The sequence below is a fragment of the Hemicordylus capensis genome, chromosome 5, assembly GCF_027244095.1.
Source record: "Hemicordylus capensis ecotype Gifberg chromosome 5, rHemCap1.1.pri, whole genome shotgun sequence".
NCBI classification, from domain to species: Eukaryota; Metazoa; Chordata; class Lepidosauria; order Squamata; family Cordylidae; genus Hemicordylus; species Hemicordylus capensis.
In genome coordinates, this window is record NC_069661.1 from 38,734,743 (window position 1) to 38,748,672 (window position 13,930).

The following is a 13,930-nucleotide window of genomic DNA, read 5'->3' on the forward strand; positions in this document are numbered from 1 at the left end:
AGGTCAGTGAGCTTTAGACAGGCTTAAACCCCCAAAGTAGCTTTTAACAGTATAGACCTCTAGTTCTATTAAAAGTATTCCACTTTATTATTTCTCTCTCTTATTCCGTATGCACCCAAAGAACGGAATGCATTATGATCTCCTTGGAGAAAGCAATAGAGACAGAAATATGCAGTTAGTCATTTATGTGCATATTACAGTATAAATCACAAAGATTAAGGGGAATCATATTTGGGAGCACTGCAATTTTGCATCCAAAAGCACTTAAATAATTACCTTTTTAAGCAACTTTTATTGACTATGCAGGAGGATAAAAAGTAATCTTGCTTGTTTTAAATGGCATAAAGTGTCCAAATGCTATTAACAGAGTGTTACAATTTTTATTTCGCTAAGATTCTTGAAGCTTACCAGAAAGAGATAAAAAAATGTATAAATTCAGGAGCACTGGCTAGTAATATCCCAATTTCCCAAACCATTGTCAGTGGACTCCTACTTTCCCCTGCCAAAATATGTGGAAGCATGCATGGATTGTACTAGATTAGTAAGAGGGGCTTGTTTCCGTGGCATTAGCCAGGTATCTTAGCAACAGGATCATACCAGATTCTAGCAGTGCTCTGTGGTGGTGCATGTAATATCCTGGACATAATCTGTCTTTTAATTTTCTTTGGATTGTCGTGATATTACAGATACATGTGTTCAGTTATAGATCTTTATTTAATAAGAGGAATGCTTTAGCTGAAGATTTGTACTATGTCAGAAGTGGGCAACTCACAATAATGTTACTGGAGGTTTAGCCTCAGTACAGCCTTGTTTCACATAGCAGATTGACAGGAAAACTTACTCCCTTCATTAAGATGTGCCTCGTAGTTCATATCTTTATGCTGTAGAGAGATGAGCATGCTGCTGAATTCATAATAGTGAGAACGTTATTTAATGTCAGATAGAATGCAAATTGCTTGTACAATTGAAATGTCATTTGAAAACATGCCACCGTATGCAACACCACTTTATTATAAGTCACTGAGAGCAATATCTTAAATTTGGAATTGCACTAATCCTTCATCTGCTTTTGTTTACCTTTCATCTATAATAGAGATGTTGAATTTCCTGCACACTACATTTGCATGGTTTATCTGCTGGCTGACATAGTGAGGACATGGGAGGGGAAGTGTGGGCTAGGAACTTCCCTCTCATTTTTTGGTTGTTTGTCTAATACAAATTAATAGCAAAAAAAAAAGCAAGCTAAAATGCCCTGTCAACCCTTTTTAAGGAATAAGCTAAAGCTCAAATAGGAGCATTTCATTATTTAAAGGGCAAATTGTAATACAAATTTGCCATTGGTTTATTGGTAATTGATTTTCTTGGTAATTTAGTTCTCATGCACTAGTTTGTTTCATTTAATTGAAACAATAACAAGAAGTTTGCAAGATAAGCTTGCTTCTCAGTGTAAAGACAAAGAATGTATTTAAAATAGTTGGCATTCCTTGCATAGAAAAACTTACCCAGATTTTCCAAAAGAAAGCCGTATGTTAATGTGGATAAGACTGTTTTTGTGTCTGTGTCTGTGTCTGTGTGATGACTTGGCCAATTTGTATATAAACATCCAGTTCACTTGAGAAGTGATCCTAATCTTTCATATGTTGATTTACTTCAATTGATTCACTTATATTCACCTATATTAATAAGTGAAGCACATTAGATTAGCAACAACAACAACACCAATACTGGTAGGAATAAATAATTCCAGTACTTCCTTCTTCCCAGCAAATTTTGGTGCTCTGGAGGTAATCACAGAAGTGGACCAAGTGACTACCATGTGGCTTTCCTAGTGAGTTTCTGGCCCAATACATGTGGCCAGTCATACCCTTAATTTGATTTTCTATACTGGATGGGATGGAGATGTTCCATGGGTGTGGGAGCCAGTTATGGCTCTGTTGTCAGTGATAGATCATTTACCTAATGAAATTTGGATTCATGGCTTCTCTTAACCTCTTTAAGACTGGTGGACCAGTAAGGATGGTCCATTTCAGAAGACTGATTGATCCAAAGTTTCCAGTCTGTACTATGGAATGTTTCTGCTGACATAGCTGGCAATGCTGCCAAAGCCCTACTGACCTCCTGGAATAAGCATTTAGCTTGAGTGGTTAACATACACGCTCCTAGGCACCTGTTCCCACTTGCAAGAGTTTGACTTCCCCTTTGTTGACAGGGAGTTAGGAGCACTGCAAGAGATACAGGTGAAACTCGAAAAATTAGAATATCGTGCAAAAGTTCATTAATTTCAGTAATGCAAATTAAAAGGTGAAACTGATATATGAGATAGACGCATTACATGCAAAGCGAGATAAGTCAAGCCTTAATTTGTTATAATTGTGATGATCATGGCATACAGCTCATGAGAACCCCAAATCCACAATCCCAGAAAATTAGAATATTACATGAAACCAATAAAACAAGGATTGTAAATAGAACAATATCGGACCTCTGAAAAGTATAAGCATTCATATGTATTCAGTACTTGGTTTGGGCCCCTTTTGCAGCAATTACTGCCTCAGTGCGGCGTGGCATGGATGCTATCAGCCTGTGGCACTGCTGAGGTGTTATGGAAGACCAGGATGCTTCAATAGCGGCCTTCCGCTCTTCTGCATTGTTTGGTCTCATGTCTCTCATCCTTCTCTTGGCAATGCCCCATAGATTCTCTATGGGGTTCAGGTCAGGCGAGTTTGCTGGCCAATCAAGCACAGTAATCCCATGGTCATTGAACCAGGTTTTGCTACTTTTGGCAGTGTGGGCAGGTGCCAAGTCCTGCTGGAAAATGAAGTCAGCATCCCCATACAGCTCGTCTGCGGAAGGAAGCATGAAGTGCTCCAAAATCTCCTGATAGACGGCTGCGTTGACCCTGGACTTAATGAAGCACAGTGGACCAACACCAGCAGATGACATGGCTCCCCAAATCAACACAGACTGTGGAAACTTCACACTGGACTTCAAGCATCTTGCATTGTGTGCCTCTCCATTCTTCCTCCAGACTCTGGGTCCTTGGTTTCCAAATGAGATGCAAAAGTTGCTCTCATCAGAAAAGAGGACTTTGGACCACTGAGCAACAGACCAGTTCTTTTTTTCTTGAGCCCAGGTAAGACGCTTCTGACGTTGTTTGTTGTTCAGGAGCGGCTTGACAAGAGGAATACGACATTTGAAGCCCATGTCCAGGATCCGTCTGTGTGTGGTGGCTCTTGATGCACTAACTCCAGCCTCAGTCCACTCCTTGTGAAAGTCCCCAACACTTTTGAATGGCCTTTTCCTGACAATCCTCTCCAGGCTGCGGTCATCCCTGCTGCTTGTGCACCTTTTTCTTCCACACTTTCCCCTTCCACATAACTTTCTATTACTGTGCTTTGATACAGCACTTTGGGAACATCCAACTTCTTTTGCAATTACCTTTTGAGGCTTTCCCTCCTTATGGAGGGTGTCAATGATGGTTTTCTGCACAACTGTCAAGTCAGCAGTCTTTCCCATGATTGTGATTCCTAATGAACCAGACTGAGAGACCATTTAAAGGCTCAGGAACCCTTTGCAGGTGTTATGGATTGATTAGCTGATTGGAGTAGGACACCTGGAGCCTAGACTGTCGAACCTTTTCACAATATTCTAATTTTCTGGGATTGTGGATTTGGGGTTCTCATGAGCTGTATGCCATGATCATCACAATTATAACAAATTAAGGCTTGACTTATCTCGCTATGCATGTAATGCGTCTATCTCATATATCAGTTTCACCTTTTAATTTGCATTACTGAAATTAATGAACTTTTGCACGATATTCTAATTTTTCAAGTTTCACCTGTATGACAAAGACTAAACCACAGACAGAAAAGCTTCATGATGAATCACAATGGAAGGCCTGTGATTGATTGTGATTGGTTCTGTAAGATGAATTCTCTGCTGATATTAGTGTTATTGCTGCCTAAATATTAGTTGGGCCAGGTACAGGTATGTATCTAGGTTTGTCCAGAGATGGGGAGATGGAAGGTGACTCAGGGGCAGCTATTCCAGTGCTGGTGGGGGATTGACAAAGATATAGCATTGGTAGATCAGCAGGCCATTACAGGAGAAGTGAAACTTAACAGTTGTTTTCCCTTTCAGTTGGCCTATCAGACCTTCAACCTTGGGGAGCAGTGCCAACCACTCACAGAGCTTCACCTTGTTTCTATTTAATACCAGTCCAGTCCAAAATAAGTCAGAGATAATCCATGACTTAATTGTGAATGATGGAGCTGAACTGATATGCATTACAGAGACCTGGCTGAGAGAGGCTAGTGGTTCAATTTGGTCACTTCTTCTCCTAGCAAGATACTCTGTGGTGCAGTAGGTGAGAGGATGTGGGTGAGGAGGTGGTGTGGCTGTGGTCTACATTAGGGGTGTGCATGGAACCAGCTGGTCCGTTCTGGTTCGAGTTCGAACCAGACCCGAATCAGACTGGGCCAGTTCAGTCCGGCACACCTTGACCGGTTCAGTCCGGTTCAGGGGGGTTAGCGATTTTCAAAATTTAATTTTTTAAAACTTACCCCTTCCACAAGAGTTGCTCAATGTAGCGAGGGGGGTCAGCGGAGGTCCCCCTCCCACACCAGCCTCCCTTACTGCCCAAACCGGCCCATTTGCTCTGTTTGTGTCTTCCCCCTCCAGCATGGTGGCCATTTTTGAGGCCGCCGTGCCTGTGCAATGGGCCTCTGCCCAGGCCATGCAGAGGCCTATTGCGCAGGTGTGGTGGCCTCCAAAATGGCCACCGCGCTGGAGGGGAAAGGCCCGAATGGGCTTGTTTGGGCAGTAAGAGAGTCTGGTGGGGGGAGAGAGGACCGCTGCAGACCCACCACCACCACCACCTTGAGCAAGCAGACACAATTGCTCCTAAGCATCCTTAGCATCCTTCAAAATTATCCCATTGGTATTCAGAAGGGTTAGGGGAGCTGAAATGGTGAGGTGGATAACTAGAGCACAACTGGAGAAAGACTCGAATCCATCAGATTACAACATAGAGCACATTTGAAGACCTGTATGCTCTGGCAATATGTGCAACAAATAAGTGGTTCTTTTCTGCCCACATTGTGTTCACAAGTTTATATCCAGCAGAGTTGTCTAGGGTTGTAAGAGGGTTAGGACATGCACCCTTCCCCTTGAATTTGAATTTTTAACCATCCATTATCTGTTGTGTGATGTCTTTAATGGTTTTTTGGTTGATAAAATATTTCTATATTCAGGCCAAACTGGATTCCATGTTTATTGCAGAGTCTACAATGGAGGTGTCTAGCAACTCCTCTTCTGGGATTAGATTGGGATCACTTTCCGTTTGTGGGCTGCTGTGGAGAGCATCACTGCAGCAGGAAGTTGTGTGGGGCAGTGGTGGAGCAAGTAAGATCTGCTGTCTTAAACGTACCACTCGCCCCACACCTCCCATTGCCGCACTTGACCTGCTGAACTGGTTTGGCTTCAAACCAGTTTGGCTTCAAACCAGTGCATTCCGTGGTTTATGCACATATAGAACTGGGCTTTTGCACAGCTGCTGCACATTAAGGCAACACTTTCAACAAGCTGTCCACTATGACCCCAAGATCCCTCTTCTGGTCCGTCACCGACAGCTCAGACCCCATCAGTGTATATGTGAAGTTGGGGGCTTTGCCCCAATATGCATCACTTTACACTTTCTAAAATTGAGCTGCAGTTGCCATTTGTTGCCCACTCCCCCAGTTTGGATAGATTCCTTTGGAACTCTGATTTTAAGAGAATTGCGCTGGCTGCTGATATGCTTCTGAGCAAAATATTGTGCTGGTTATTACCTAAAAGGCCCATAATGTTTATTATCTAAGGTAGTCTACAAATATGACAAATAAATAAAATATGCTAAAAGATCCCATCCCCTAGAGGATGCTGTGGATAATGTGAGAATACACCATATGATCATTGTGTATGCCCTAGGGGTGAATGAGTATGAGTAACCCCCACTTTTTCACAGGGATCTTTCCATTCCTTCCCATGTTAAAAGTGTCATTCAAGTATTTCTCCCTCGGCCAAGGCACTTTCCAGATTAGCTGCTCAAAAGGATAGGGTGGTGAGGGGGCCCAAGGTGACAGGGACAGGTGGCAGCTGGGGAGAAGTGAAGGAAAGACTGCCAGCAGGCAGGAACTTGGCTCCAGTGGAGGAGGAGCAGAGCCCTGAAAAGGCCGAAGGAGAGGTGTGCGAGGATAACATCAGCAGCACGCCTCCCAAAGGGAGATGGTCTGAGTAGGAGGAGGGACAAGGGGGAGAGACATTGGCAACAGCTGTAAAGGGCAGTCAATTACTGGGAATAAAAAGGGGTGTTGGCCCCATAATTGGGGGCAGGTGATCCATAGCCTGTGAGGAGGCAAATAAGGAGCCGGCTGGGGATGAGAGGCTGGTTGGTGGAGAGTGTCAGGGGTCCTCAGAGAGAGGCAGACACAAGGAGCAAGCAGCCTGGGATGGAGGAGGCACAGGTTGATGCACAACCCCCTCCCTGTCCCTGCTCTGAGGCCGGACCCAATAAGCCTAGCCAGGCTTGGTAAAGGGGACAGGGACATGTATAGGTCCCTACAAAAACAAGTATAGGTCTAAAGAGATGAAAAGGACTGATTCACATACTCATGAGGTGACAATCTTTTTCATATGGTGGGAGAGGAGAAGCACATCCCTTTCTTATACCACACACATAATGTATCTTGTGAGGCTAGCACTCCTCCGCCATACATAGAGGCCCATTGTGTGCAATTCTTCTCCAACAAAAAGAGGGTTGCAAGAGATATTGCATTGTGAATGTGGTGATAGGGAGGAGGGTCTGCCTGCTTCTTCAGGATGTGGATATAATCAATAGCTTGGTATGAACCAAGCCAAAGATTCTCAGATATAGTTTTTAGCTGTCTGCTTCAGAGGTTCTGAAACTATAGTATGTGGATCACCAATGATCCACAAGCTCCATCCAGATGGTTCACAGAAAGGTTACAGAATAGTCGATAATATCTGTAATTTGCCCTGTCACCCTGTCACTTGATTGTTTAAGGTGTGTGTGTGTGTGCCGGGAGATTTGCCAAGCCAGCCCTGCCTCCTCGGTTCCTCCTTTTGAGCTTGACCAGCAGAGAAGACCTGCTGCTGGAATTCCTTCTGCCAGCTGGAGCCACTGTCTGAATTGCCCTGATGAGCTGCAGCTGTGAGGGCCAGTTTCACCAGCCAGGCCCCAGAGTCTACATGAGAGGTGGGGTGTTGGGGAGTTTGGCTTAAAAGGACTGAAGCAAGCCAAAGCTGCAGCTTCTGGCATAGTTGCCGGTGCAGGCACAGGTAGGTAGTAGGGATGTGCAACCCCCCAAACTGGTCTGGTCTGGCATGGGGGGGGCTGTAGTTTTAAGGGCGGGGGTAGTACTTACGCCCCCACGCCGCTCTTCCCCCTCCGGCGCTATGTTATTTTCCAAAGTTTCTGGGGCGGCAGCGTTCCTCCCTGCCGCCTCTGCCCCTGTCGTTAGGCTGCAAGAGCCAATGTAAAGAACATGCATACACCCGTTCCAGCGTGCGCGTGGACTCTCCACCGCGCACGCGCGCTCCGCATACATCACACGTCGACGTGTGACGTATGCAGAGTGCACGCGGCGGCGGGTGCGCACGCGCCGGAACGGGAGCATGCATGCTCTTTACATCGGCTCTTGCAGCCTAACGACGGGGGCAGGGGCGGCAGGGAGGAATGCTGCTGCCCCAGAAACTTTGGAAAATAACACAGTGCTGGAGGGGGAAGAGCAGCGGGGGGGGGAGTACTACAGCCCCCCTCCATGCCGAACCACCGGACCGGCTCGGAACCGGACCGGTTTGGAGGCCTCCAGCATGGCCTCTGAACCGGTTTGGGCACATCCCTAGTAGGTAGGCCACCTGCGGGCAACCTCCAAAGCTGGCTACTAAAGGGAGCTGGCCTTTTGTGCTGGGCCTTTGGTGAGGGACTGAGGTCTGAGGAGAAGTAAAGCTCAAGGGCCTCTAGTTTTAGTTTTAGTTTTTATAGTAGTTTGTGCCAGGCTGCTCACAGATGTGTCTGGGCTCTCTTTTTAAGAATGGAGCAGGGGACACATTCAATGAGATTGGGGCGGCGATCTCAGTACTGGTGGAGAATAGAGGATTGGGCATTGGCTGGCCAGCATGCCATTACAGGGGAAGAGAGTTCATTAATTTAATTACTGTTTTCCTTTCTTGCTGCCCTGTCAGCTCCCAGGCCTCAGGGAGTAGTTCCAATGCCCCACTGAACCTAACCATGCTTCTTTGTAATGCCCGGTTGGTTCAAAATAAGATCAATATAATCCATGATTTGATCATGAATGAAGTAGACGACCTGGCTTGTATAACTGAGACCTGGTTGGGGGAGGCTAGTGGTCCTGTGTGGGCCCAACTTCTTCCTCCAGGGTTGCCAACGTGAGGATGTGAGCAGGGGGTGGAGTGGCTGTAGTCCATAAGAACATCATCTCCCTTACCAGGAGCCCTGTGGTAGAATTTACTTATATTGAGTGTATGTACCTTACGTTGGGGACTCAGGATAGATTTGGGATTCTGTGGGTGTACCATCCAGCCTGTTGCCTAACAAACTTCCTAACTGAGCTGACAGAGCAGGTTACTGAGTTGGTCTTGGAGTCAGCCAGGCTTTTGGTGCTGGGTGATTTCAACAACCATTTTGGGACGGGCTTGTCTGGTGCTGCTCAGGAGTTCATAGCAGCCATAAAAACTATAGGCCTATCCCAATTAGTCCTAGGACATATATGCATATTGCTGGTCACACGCTGAATTCAGTCTTTTGCTCGGATCAGAGGGGTGGGGTCTCCTGTAGTTTCCCCATTGTCATGGACAGACCACTTCTTGGTTAAGGTTGGTCTCACAGTCATGTCTGACCCCTGCAGGGGTCGTGGACCTAATAGAATGATCTGCCCAAGAAGGCTGTTGGATGCAGTAAGATTCTAAAGGACTTTGGGTGTGTTTTGGAGTTGGTTCTGCCAGTGATTTCATCGATACCCTGGTGGATACCTGGAACAGGGAACTTAACAGGACAGTAGATACTAAGGATGTGCACAAAACCACCTCGCCCTATTTGGTTTGAGTTTGAACTGAACCCAAACCAAACTGGGCCAGTTCGGTTTTGGCCCCCTTCGAACCCCCCCTGGTTTAATCCGGTCCGATGGGGGGAGGTCTGCGAACAATTTTTAAAAAAACATTTTTAAAAAAACTTACCCCTTCCAGGGGATTATCCAAGGTGGCAAGGGGGGGGTGGTCCATGGAGGTTTTTCCTCCCCCCGCCGGCCTCCTGGGGAGTTAAAACTTGAATGGTTCAGTCATCTTTGGCCCTTTCCGGTCCTATTCCCTGGTGTGGGGGCCATTTTGGAGGCCACTGTGCCTGCACAGTGGGACCCTGCATGGTCAAGTCATGGCCCAGGCCACGCAGGGTCCTACTGCACAGGTGTGGCAGACTCCAAAATGGCCTCTGCACCAGGCAATAGTCCTGGAAAGAGCTGAAGGCACCCGAACCAGGCACGTTTTAACTCCTCAGGAGGCTGGCAGGGAGAGGGGGGACCTCCATGGATCCCTACCACCACCTTGGAGAAGCCCCTTGTAGGGATGTGCACAAACCTGTTCGGAGGCCTTTTACGGGCTTCTGAACAGGTTCAACCCCCCGGGCCGGTTCAAAGTTCAAATGTGGTGGGGGTAGTGCTTTAAGGGTGGGGGAGGGTGCACTCACCCCTCCTGCTGCTTTCCCCCCATCGGCACTCATTACTTTCCAAAACCTTCGGGGCAGCAGCGTACCTCCCTGCCGCCCCTTTCCTGTCCTCGGCAGGAAGTACTGGGCGCACGTGCATCCATCGCTTGCGTGTGCGCATGGCAGATGGGCACACACCCGTGATGGGCACATGTGTGCCTGGTACTTCTGGCCAAGGACAAGGAAGGGGCTGCATGGAGTTATACTGCTGCCCCAAAGGTTTTGGAAAGTAACGAGTGCTGCCGGCGGGGAAATAGCAGCGGGAGGGATGAGTGCACCCTCCCCTGCCCTACACTACCCACGATCCCTTCTAACCACGGAGGGACAGTTCCGTTCACATCCCTAGCCCCTGGAGGGGGTAAGTTTAGTTTTTTTTAAAAAATTGCTTTTCGAACCCCTGAACAGGGACGGGCGGGTTCAGTTCAGGGTTGAGCTGAACTGGGGGGTGGGTTTCGGCTTGACCCCAAACCTTCAGACCAAACCGGTTCAACATCGAACCAGTTTGGTTTCAAACCTGTTTGTACACCCCTAGTAGATACAATCGCTCCTAAGCATCCTCCCTTCAAAATTAGCTCCGTGGTATACAGAAGCAGCCAAAGCAGCCAGGACTGGACTAGTTGACTGGAGTGCAAATGAGTAGGACTCATCTTGAATTTTATAAGACACAGCATAGAGCCTATCTAAAGGCGTATGCTGTGGCAATATGTGCAGCAAGGAAGCGGTTTTATTTGCACATATTGTGACTGCAAGATCTCATCCAGAAGAGCTGTTCCAGATTGTTAGGGGTTTCACTCAAGCCCCTTCTGTTTCAAATCTGTTTCTGGAAACAATGCCTCACTGTGACGCATTCAATGAGTTATTTGCAGATGAAATATCTCACATTCGGGCTGATCCAGTATTTCTGCAGAGCCAGTTAGGGAGGTGTCCAGCAATCCCTCTTGGTAGTGGCTAGAGTGCTGGACTAAGACCAAGGAGACCAGAGTTCAAATCCCCATTCAGCCATGATACTAGCTGGGTGACTCTGGGCCAGTCACTTCTCTTTCAACCTAACCTACTTCACAGGGTTGTTGTGAGGATAAACCTAAGTATGTAGTACACCGCTCTGGGCTCCTTGGAGGAAGAGCGGGATATAAAATGTAAAGGGGAAAAAATCAGTTTGTGACTCCTGAGGATGTGAACAAGCTGCTTAGAGTGGTATGACCTATCACCTGTTCTTTGGATCCTTCCCCAACATGGCTGATTTCATCTTGCAGGGAGTTTGTTGGAGCTGGCCTAGTTGATATCATTAATACCTCACTGAGGGAGGGCAGGATGCCACCATGTTTGAAGGAGGCATTGGTTAGACCACTTCTAGATAAGGTTATCTGGATCCCCTGGTGATGGGTAATTATAGGCCAGTCTCCAACCTCCCATGGTTAGGTAAGAGGATTGAGAGGGTGGTGGCTGACCAGCTCCAAGTGGTCTAGGAGGAAACTGATTATCTAGACCAGGGGTTCTAAACGTTGGGTCCCCAGATGTTTTTGGACTTCAGCTCCCATAACCCCCAGCCCCAGTGGCTTTTGGTTGGGGATTATGGGAGTTGAAGTCCAATAACATCTGGGGACCCAACATTGAGAACCCCTGATCTAGACCAATTTCAAACTGGCTTTAGGGCAGGCTATGGGATCAAGACAGACCTGGTGGGCCTGATAGATGATGTTTGGTGAGGAACTGACAGGGAGAGTGTGACTGTGCTGGTTCTTTTTGATCTCTCAGCGGCTTTCAATGCCATCAGCCATGGTATCCTTCTGGATTGCCTAAGGGATTTGGGGATAGGAAGCACTGTTTTACATTGTTTCTGCTCCTACATCTTGGGAAGATTTCCGATGGTGGCTCTTGGTGACACTTGCTCTTCAAAATGGGAGCTACTATATGGAGTCCCTCAGGGCTCCATTCTATTACCAATGCTTTTTAACCATCTACACTAAACTGCTGGGTGAGGTCATCAGGAGATTTGGTGCTGGGTGTTATCAATATACGGATGACACCCAAATCTATTTCTCCTTGTCATCAATACTAGGAAATGGCATTAGCTCCTCATGTGCCTACCTACAGGCACTAATTTGCTGGATGAGGGATAATAAACTGAAGCTGAATCAGAGCAAGATGGAGGTGCTCATTGTTGGGGGTCATAATCTGCAAGATGGGATAGAACTTCCTGTTCTGGACAAGATTACACTCCCCCAGAAAGAACAGGTTCGTAGCTTGGGAGTGCTCTCGGACCCAGGTCTAACCAGGGTGTCTCAGGTTGAGGCTCTGGCCAGGAGCACTTTTTACCAGCTTACGGTTGATTCTACTTAGCCTTTTGCTTGAGGAGAATGACCTGAAAATAGAGGTACACCAGGTGGTAACCTCCAGGTTGGACTACTGCAATGTGCTCTATGTAGGGCTGCCTCTATATGCAGTTTGGAAACGCCAGTTATTTCAGAGTGCGGCAGCCAGATTGGTTTCTGGGTTATCCCGGATAGACCACATTATGTGTGTTCTTAAACAGTTGCACTGGCTGCTGATATGTTTCCAGGCAAAGTATGAAATGCTGGTTATTATTTATAAAGCCCTAAATGGCTTAGGTCTGGGTTACCCTTTCTCTACAAAATCCCTACCACTCATTAAGAGAATCAGAAGGGGTCCATCTTCAGGTGCCACTGATTCATTTGTTGGTGACCTGGGATTGGGTCTTCTCAGTTATCGCCCCTGGGTTGTGGATATAAGAGCATTATCTTCCTTGGAGGCTTTCAGGAGAGCTTAAAGACCCATCTTTTTAGCATGGCTTTTAATGATATGTAGAGGCTATTCCCATGGTATACCAAATCGGGCTAAGGGAGCCTAGCCCAATTTGGTATGCCCGTGAGAACCACAGCCAAGCCCGGTTGTTCTCAAATGGGTCACCTGCTTGAATACCCCTCCCCTTAGCCGAGGTTAGTGGGGCAAACGCTCCGCTAACCCGGCTTTTTTTATCATGAGTTGCCACTGCGCAGCTCCACGCCACAACAACTCATGAGGAGACCCCTGGTGGGGAGGCTAAATGCAGCCTCATGGCTTGAGGGGGGTCTCTTCAGCAAGCCCTATGCACTCGTGCAGGGGTTGCTGGAGCTTCTGGGGGCTGCGTGGACCCCGAACTCTCCAGCCCCTGCCAGCTCCATAACAGAGCCGGCAGTTGTGTGGGCAGCCGGTTCGACCGCCTGCAGCCAACTGACAGGTCATCTGTGAGGAGAACAGGCTAAGCCCGTTCTCCTCGCAAACCCCATCTCGGCGGTTCTTCCCACTGATTGTGGGAACCGCCTCATAGTTTTACTTTTAATCTGGTTTAAATGTTTTCTAATTTGAATTGTTTTATTATGTGTATTTTATTTTAATGTAAACCGCCCTGAGCCACTTTAGGAAGGGTGATCTATAAATGGAATGAATGAATGAATACAAACAAAAAAGTTTATTAAGTTGTCCACTGAAACCACTTTTCACGTGGTCAACCAAAAAAAAAAAGTTTGAGAATCTCTGGTCCACATCATTAAAAAGTCAGGATGAAAATACAGACTGTTGCTCAGTGGCTTAGTTGATACAATCATTCAAATCCAGGTTTAATGTGGGTTACTGACAACATTAGTGTGATTGTGTAAACTCCATCAAGGTGGTTTATGGCCCAAGATACTGCTTTGGTATGAGTTCACACAATCACACTAATGTTGGTAACCCACATTAAACTTAGAGTAGATTTGAATGATTGTGTGAACTAGGCCAATGTAGAACTTCTAGAATCTGCTCTATGACTAATAAGAAATTCAGAATTCAACCTGGAGTACAGTCACATACACAAACTTATTGTTGTCAAAAAGTTCTACACAGGTACTTGGATGATGGTTGCATGCCTTTTAGGAAAAAATGTCCCCATCCCCCGCATGTCAAATCAATTTGAAACAGCAAAGGCTTTTTTCAAACAAGCCATTTGCTCAGCACTGGATATTTGACACTGGATATCAGTGAATATTGTTCGGCTCTTATACTATCAACATGCTTGCTGGACTTTGTAAATCAATGTTCATTTTTTCCCAAGCACTGTTCAACAAATACAAACCTGAGAAGAGATGACCCTTTTAATTCTTTAATATAGGC